The sequence below is a fragment of the Mobula birostris genome, chromosome 6 (genome assembly GCF_030028105.1).
Source record: "Mobula birostris isolate sMobBir1 chromosome 6, sMobBir1.hap1, whole genome shotgun sequence".
Taxonomy (NCBI): domain Eukaryota; kingdom Metazoa; phylum Chordata; class Chondrichthyes; order Myliobatiformes; family Myliobatidae; genus Mobula; species Mobula birostris.
Genome location: NC_092375.1, coordinates 166,041,646 through 166,050,309, shown reverse-complemented (window position 1 = coordinate 166,050,309; position 8,664 = coordinate 166,041,646). Strand labels below are relative to the sequence as shown.

Here is an 8,664-nt window from a genome sequence, read left to right as displayed (position 1 = left end):
CATTTGTAAAAGAATAACTGGATAAACTCCCGACTATTTAACGAACGAAACGTATTGTCATTTAAGACTCAAAAGGAATTTGTCTTTCGGCATGTTGTCCAACTCACTGGCTTAGAAAATTACTTGTGCAGCATATGCAGGCGATCAGTGTACTTGAATACTGCCCTTATTGACTTTGCAAACAATTAGGTAACATAATGTAATAACACACCAAGTGTTCTGTAGATATTTCTAGTTCTAAGTATGGAATAGGAAACTATATCGATAGCCGATCATGGTTTGCCCTAATGCTTTTAATATGAATATCTATCGTAATTTGGAGTTAAAATTAGTATTTTCTTAACTCTGTTCCCCCTCTCTGAAGCACTTCCACAAAATCCATTCCATCACATGATGTCTGGCTCGCCTACACAAACAGGTCTCAAAACCCTCCTCAACAACTGGAAATTATTCTCGAACAAAAAATCCCCACTGAAATGACGTTCTTGTAATTGCACAATGCTGATTAAAATAGTTCTGTATTAAAATAGCACCTAATGTAACACTGGAGGTTTTATTAAAATATGACGGTCGACTTGCTTATAAATTTATATCCACAGCGTTATTTTCTTTTTATAGTTGCATTTTATAGTTTCTTAAAGCACACATGCTTACTATTCCAAGTGAGTAATTTCAGAATCTTTAAATTAACTAGGTTAAAATTAAAACTAGGAGTTGTATAATAGGGTCTGTCAAAACTGTTGCATAAAACGGATCAGGTTTTCTGCTTGCCCTATTGTAATGAATTGCCGCCGGGGCTTTAGTTTTTTTAAATGTAAATTATATAAATGACCTGGAACAAGCACCAAAGACATGATTGCTAGATTTACTGATGCCACAAAGAAAGAACGTTGTGGCGAGGACATAATGAGGTTACTATGGGATACAGATACATTAAGTGAGTTGGAAAAGATCTGCAAAAAGTGTAGAACTGTGGGGAAATGTGAACTTGTTCACTTTGGCAGAGGTAATAAAATGTAAGATTATCTGTGAGTGCGGAAGTCTGAGATGCAAAAAACTTGGGTGTCCTAGTGCATGATTCACAAAGGATAATTTCTACATATAACAAATTAGGAAAGCAAACAGGTGTTGTAAATTATTGCTAGAGGAATTGAATACACAAATAGGGAAGGTTTACTCCTTTCTTGGATTGGATCTCCTGCAGTTTAGAAAAGTGAGAGGGGATTGAAATTTATGAGATGCTAAGAGTGCTTCAAAGTGCAGAGGTGGAGAAAATGTTTTGGGAGAATTTGCAACTAGAAGTCACCCACACAAAAAAAAAATGAGTGCTGAGAACACACACAAAACGCTGGAGGAACTCTGCAGGCCAGGCAGCCAATGTTTTGAGCCGAAACCCTTCGGCAAGACTGGAGAAATAAAGGTGAGGCAACACACATCAAAGTTGCTGGTGAACGCAGCAGGCCAGGCAGCATCTGTAGGAAGAGGTGCAGTCGACATTTCAGGCCGAGACCCTTCGTCAGGACTTTCTAGATAGATAAAGGTGAGGAGTAGATTTAAAAGGTGGGGGAGGGGAGAGAGAAACACAAGGTGATAAGTGAAACCGGAAGGGGGAAGGATAAGGTAATGTCCTGGGAAGTTCATTGGTGGCTGGAGAAGGGGGAGTCTGATAAGAGAGAACAGAAGGCCATGGAAGAAGGAAGAGGCGGTGGGGGGAGGACCAGCAGAGGGAGATGATGGCAGGCAAGGAGATAAGGTGAGAGAGGGAAAAAGGGATGGGGAATGGATAAGGAGAGAAGTGAGGTATTGTAGGCCTTTAGACTCTCTTTAAACAGTTGTGGATATAGATTCCTTAAATATATTAACATAGAGGAAGTTAGATATTTCATAAGCAAGAGGGTGGAAGTTTCCCATAGGTAGCTGAGAATGTGAAGATCAGATTGGTCAAGATCTCGTTACCTGACAGGACAGTCTTGAGGAGCTATGGAGCTTGTACTGCTCCTCATTCAAATATTTGCACAGTACTGTATTTGTCAATGTGGAGCGGAGAGTGACTTTCTATATCTGTTGGGAACAAAGGACGTTGAGAATGGCAGGGGTGGAGTGCCGGGAGTGGAGGATGGTGTGGGTGCAGGTACAGCCAACCCTGATAAATCAGGCAAGGTTATTTGATTCCAAACAATTGGTTTATTAATCATTACAGAACGTGTATCTGGTGCTTCCCACACCCTCCCCTCTCTCTTTCCCTTTTCCCAACCATGATTCTCCTCTACCTACTCCATTCCCACTCTCAGTCCACAAAAGAGACCCATATTAGAATCAGGTTTATCATCACTCATGTGTCATGAAATTTGTTTTTATTTTGTTAGCAGCAGCAGTATAATGCAATACTTAAAATTACTACAGTACAGTGCAAAAGTCTTAGGCACCCTAGCTATATAAATATGTGCCTACGACTTTTGCACTGTACTATATGTCTAAAATGAATCTGAATTGAACTGTACAAAATACAAGGGAGAGTTTTATTTAGGTTATGAATTTTGTAGTCTTCTACCACTATGGGTGGTCCATAGATTGCATATTTGAGGGCAAAAGTCTTTTTTTTTGGAGCTTTAGGGGACAAAAAATTATGAGAAAGCGAACTTAAGATAGTCATTCCCAGTCAGTGGAGGAGAGGCACATGGCTTTAAGATAGAAGATCAACTACAATTTTACTAAATGATGCTGGAGGCTTAAATGATCAAACCTGTCCTTATGTTCATACCTGTATTCTCACTTGTTCGAGGGAAATAGGCCTATTCAGCAGATAGTTAGTTTAGACCACATGCAAGCCCCATATAACGTATGAGAAAATCGATGCCACTGTGTTCCATCTTGTTTTTTTCACAAATATACCACTTCCATGTGGGTGTGAAGCATACTCTGTAGTTCTGTGTTATCTCAAGGGATGCAAGAACTCTGTTCTGAGCTGATTGGCAATTGCCTACCCTTTGCTACTACTAGATTAGCAGATGGAGAGAAAAGTATCATTAGAAGATCACACTCTTGGTTACTCTGGCAGTAACATTAATATCTTTCAGGTGACAATATCAATAGCATGTATAGCTGTGCTGTTTCACATTTGTTTTGTATGAACTGACCTAGTATATTAAAAGTGAAAAAAATAACTAAAGTGACTTGAAAGTTGAAATAAAAAATGCAGGGACAACTCAGCAGGTCAAGTGCATCCGATGAAAGGAAAACATTTTGTGTTTTGAATCAGTAACTTAAAATGTTAACTTTCTCTCTTTCTCTCGTGCTTCACAGAAGACGCACGACTACTAATGCTAAGTATTTCCAATATGTTTTGTTTTATTTGAGCCAGTAAATTATACAATTACACAGTTGAATTCAAGAGACCTTGACCTGGGCTGTCTGACCCAATGGTCTGGCATCTGGCTCACTCATTAGTACGTCAATACCTTGTTATCTGTTGACCTCTCATGCCTGCGTTGGCTGTGCATTACTAAGAGTGCCAGCTGAAGGTGCAATGGAGCTGGAGTTGGGAAGACTGGGTGTCACCTGCTGATAGTTACAAGCTTAAGTTCACTACGTTCTGTTTACCAGGTTTTTTAAGCTCACCAGAACTCAGATTCCTGCTTCCTTTAAATTTACTGAGTTCACGGAAAAATTTATTACAACACTGTCCACCATATAACCAAACAAGAAACAAGCATGTTGGAATAATAGGAGTAACATCCAGTGGTCCTGAAAATTTGCTAGTCCAACACCATCAGAGTCCGGAGGGCCCCAGGTGCCCGAAATGTCAACTGTACTCTTTTCCATAAATGCTGCCTGGCCTGCTAAGTTCATCCAGCATTTGGAGTGTATTTTCCAGATTATAGGACTTCTACTGTACTGTGTTTCACTGAGAACTACTGTTTAGGAAGTAGCTTCAGCAACATAAACATTGGGATAGTTTTGAAAATTTCATGCCTGGTATTCATAAAACTGAAATATCGTACATTAAATGAAGTGGCTAAGAAATCTCTCCTTGGGGAACACAAGTGAACCGTACGTATTTGTGGGAAAATCATTGCCACGCATGAGTTAGTTACACAGGGGCAGCTAAGGAACATAATGTTTGTAGTTATTGAAACTTAAATGGAACCAAAAGGATTCAACAGTTTTGTGAGGAAATGAATTGGAATTGGTTTATTATTGTCACAAGTACAGTGTGGAAAGCTTGCCTTACGTTCTTTTGCAACACCCACAAAATGCTGCAGGAACTCACCAGGTCAGGCAGAATCTATGGAAAAAAAGTACAGTCGATGTTTAGAACATAGAACATAGAAAACCTACAGCACAATACAGGCCCTTCGGCCCACAAAGCTGTACCGAACATGTCCTTACCTGAGAAATTACCATTCTTAGTCTGGCCTCTGGCCTTTGACCTGTCTGGCATGGATGATCCTACCAAACGCCAAAGCATGAAGACCCAACTCCAGCCAACAAACTGTAGCTCTCAGAGTCATTGAGGCTGTGGTCCTTTTGGAGGACAGTCTAACAGGCTCAAGGATAAAGTGGGGAACATTTGCTTGGATGTGAAGAATGGGAGTGAAAGACTTAATGAGTACTTTGCTTCAGTATTTACCAAGGAAAAGGATATGGAGGACCAGGAGATCAGTGCTGAGTGTATCAGCACCTTAGGGTGTTTAGAGGTCAAGGAGGAGGAAGTGTTGGCCCTCCTAATGAGTATAAAGGTGGAAATGTCCCCAGGGTCTGTTGGGTTTGTTGCCAGGTTATTGAAGAAGGCAAGGGATCAGATTGCTGGAGCATTAAACAGCACCTCCATGTCCCCTGCAGCCCCAGGGGAGGCCCCGGAGCACTGGTGAGTGGCTTCAGTTGTACCTCTATTTAAGAAGGGAATAAGAGATAATCATGGGAACTATAAACGGGTGAGTCTCAGGTCAGTTGTTGGGAAATTGCTGGAGAACATTCTCATTGATAGGATATATGAGTATCCGGAAAGCCATGCCTAATTAGGGAGAGCCAACGTGGCCCTGAACAAGGCATGTTGCTTCTTACCAACTTAATTGAGATTTTTGACAAAGTGATGAGAGCGATACCTGAGTGGATGTTGTGCACATGGATTTTAGTAAGGCATTTTACAAAGTCCCTCTTGGAATGCTCATCCAGAAGATTAAGATGCATGGGGTCTGAGGCAAATTGGCTCTTTGGATTCACAACTGGCTTACACATGGAAGATGGAGGCTAAGTGGTTGAAGGCTTGGGACTCATTCAAACTGCAGGCCTGTAGTTAGTGGAGTTCTGCAGGGATCTGTGTGGGGTCCTCTGCTGTTTTTGATGTATGTAAGTGGCCTGAATGAAATTGTAGTTGGTGGGTTATTAAGTTTGCGGATGATACCAAGATTGGAGGAGTTGTGGGTAGTGTAGAAGACTAACAAAGAATAGAGCATGATATAGACCAGTTGCAAATATGGACAGAGAATCTGGAGAAAAGAAGTGTTCTTTTCAAACGGATCAATTCATTACATAGTGCATTGAGGTAGTACAAGGTAAAACAACAGCAATGCAGAATAAAGTGTAACAGCTACAGAGATCAGAACAAGGGTAGAACATAACCTGCAAGAGTAGATTATGACGTCATCTCACAATCTGCGAGGTTTCCAGTACAACAAGTGTCCGTCGTATTGTACTAGAAAGGCAATCAACAGTCCTATAACGGCAGAATAGAAGCTGTCCGTGAGCCTGGTGACACATAGTTTCAATCTTTTGTATCTTCTGGCCGATGGGAGAGGGGTGAAGGGAGTACAGGCACAAAGCTAGAGCAGGAGTTCAGAGACATTAGGGTATAGAACAAAAAGGTGATAGGCAGAATTGAAAATAGAAAGGTTACCACTCCAATGTATATTGTTAAATAATTGATTGCTTCATAAAAGATCTTGCAGAGCCTTTAAGACTCTTATTAGCCCTAACTTTATTCTTTTTTCCCATGTATACACAGAAACTCCACACAATGAAAATACTACCAAAGGAAACGAAACTGTGCATTGTGTTTGTCATTTGGTCTCAGATTACTGAAAAGAAAATAGATATCTTTACAAATAATAAATTGTAATCAACTCGTTATATTGAGTAGTTTCTACATCAGGAAACAAAGGGATCTGTCGCTCCAGACAGTATTTTCTTGAGAAATGTTTGTACCTTGAGTAAAACCTGTGGAGATGCCGGGGATTGAACCCGGGACCTCATACATGCGAAGCATGCGCTCTACCACTGAGCTACATCCCCTCCTATTTTTCTACGGTTCTTCGTACACTTTATAAATATCCTCGAATATGTTAAAACACGTTATTTCTCCTTGCTTGTTTAAATCTTTTTCAATCCGTTAATTAATTTAAAAAACAAAATGTATCCTTGCTTCGCAAAAATAGAAACAGTGCCGCTAGGAGCTTTAGAAAGTTACAAAGTAACTGTTTTAGAACTGTTCCCGGAAATTCTGTCGATGCTGGAAATCCAGAGCAACACGCAACACGCAACACACACACACACACACACACACACACACACACACACACACACACACACACACACACACACACACACACACACACACACACACACACACACACACACACACACACACACACACACACACACACACACACACACACACACACACACACACACACACACTTCCCAACCTGGGATCCACGATATGAAGTAGCAGCTATGAAAACGAGTAAGCAGTCGACGAGACCCTCCAACAGGACAGGAAAGGGAGTGGGAAGACGCCAATTGAGAAGGTGGGGGCAGGGAGGGGGACAAGCTAGGTGATGGTTGAAGCCGGGTGGGCGGGAAAGGTAAAGGGCTGGAGCAGAAGTAATCTGAGAGGAGGGGAGAGTGCACCACGGGAGAAAGGGAAGGGGGAGAGGCATCAGGGTGAAGAGATAGGTAGGTGAGGAGAAAAGGTAAGAGGCCAGAGTGGGGAATATAAGAGGGAAGGGAAGGGAAAAAGAAAAAAAAAGGAAAATTACCAGAAGGAGAAATTAATGTTCATGCCATCAGGTTGGAGGCTACTTACATGGAATATGAGGTGTTGCTCTTTTACCGTGAGAGTGGCCTCATTGTGGCATAAGAGAAACCTATGGACCGACATGCCAGAATGGGAATAGGGATAGGAATTAAAATGCTTGGCCACATGGAAATTCTGCTTTTGGCAGATGGAGCAGAGGTGTCCGACTAATAAATCCCCCAATTTACATCAGGTCTCACCGATGTATAAGAGGCTGCATCAGGTGCACTGGATATAGTAGACCACACCAACAGATTCACATGGTCTGGTCCGTGAAGTCCGTGTTCCGGTCAGGGGCAGCGTTAAGGTGGTGCTAGCTGGTGCTATAGCCCCAGCAGAAATTGCAATAGCACCAGCATAGCACCACCAAGAAATTAACTGAAATTTCACATACAAATTGCAGCTGCTTTGCTTTCTCTGTATAGTTTTGAATACAGATTGTTTCTCCAGTTGATCTAGTGAAACAGCGCCCCCAATTGCCATAGCACCCATGCAGCAATAAAGTTATAAACTGTCAGATCCACTCTACACTTCTGCTTATTCATTCATTGTCAATGTCTTGCGGTTGCTATCCTCAGATCAGTTAAGCTGATCTAAGATCACTAAAGGTGGTGATATCACTCACTCACTCACGCGAGAGTTTGATAGTATACATCCAGGTGCAGATCGATGGTCTCGCGAAACTAACGGATGCCATACACAAACACACACACACACACACACAGTGTTTTTACAAGCTAGCGTCGGCCTGGCATGTGCATTATTTTGGCGGCATGAAAAATGGATCAATTTTTAGTGAAAAAATGACCTCATCCAGAGGAATCAGTGGTGTCTCAGCCTAAGCCTGTCTTAATTGAAAGTGACATGCAGAAAGAAGTAAGTGGGGATGAGGACGGCAGCAGTTCTTCGAAGGAGTGTGAGGGCGAAGTAGAGGAACAAGAAATGGAGCCGGGATTCAGAAGAGAACGTGGATGAAGCTGCTCTTAGTGCTAGTGAGAATACTGTTAGCAATGTTAGCCAGCAGCCTGAGGAAGGACCCCATTGGCCAGCATTGAAAAAGTACCTTTCGCTGCTTGCAATGTTTGGCAATCAGCAAAGGAGTTTTATTCATGGCTGGTTTGACTGACTGGAATATTCAATCACGAAAGACACTACGTTCTGCTTTGCATGCAGACATTTCCTGTGTGGAGGACATGGGCTCCATTCTGAGTCTACCTTCACTGTCACCAGTTACTGCAACTGGCGGAGAGCTACAACAGCTTTCAAAACCCACCATGTAAGTGCAGCTCATAAGTTTGCTATGGAGACATGGGCCGAATTCAGATTGAGAAAACAAGATGGTTCAAGATTGGGAAATATGCTTGACAAAGGACATGCAAAGATTGTCCAAGAAAATCGTGAGTATATGAGAGCTGTGGTTGAGTCTCTAGCAAGGACAGACAGTGAATGACACAGTGGAATTTCTAGCTCCAATGAGACCCTACCGCGATGCATTTATAGATTTATACAAACTAATCTGCATATCACTGACTCTACCTGTGACATCTGCCTCATGCAAACGGAGTTTCTCTTGTCTCAGACACCTCAAA

General features: G+C 41.9%; 1 long non-coding RNA gene and 1 other non-coding gene across 2 annotated transcripts; both read right to left on the bottom strand.

Moving 5' to 3' along the window:
* Positions 1-4,201: 4,201 nt before the first annotated feature.
* Positions 4,202-6,792, bottom strand: LOC140198632 (uncharacterized). The gene is made up of 3 exons (XR_011886226.1): positions 6,705-6,792; positions 5,623-5,716; positions 4,202-4,285 (listed from the first exon to the last, which is right to left on the bottom strand). It is a non-coding gene; the product is annotated as an uncharacterized lncRNA (long non-coding RNA).
* On the bottom strand, positions 6,220-6,291 carry trnaa-cgc (transfer RNA alanine (anticodon CGC)). Its single transcript has one exon. It is a non-coding gene; the product is annotated as a tRNA-Ala (tRNA).
* Positions 6,793-8,664: the final 1,872 nt, after the last annotated feature.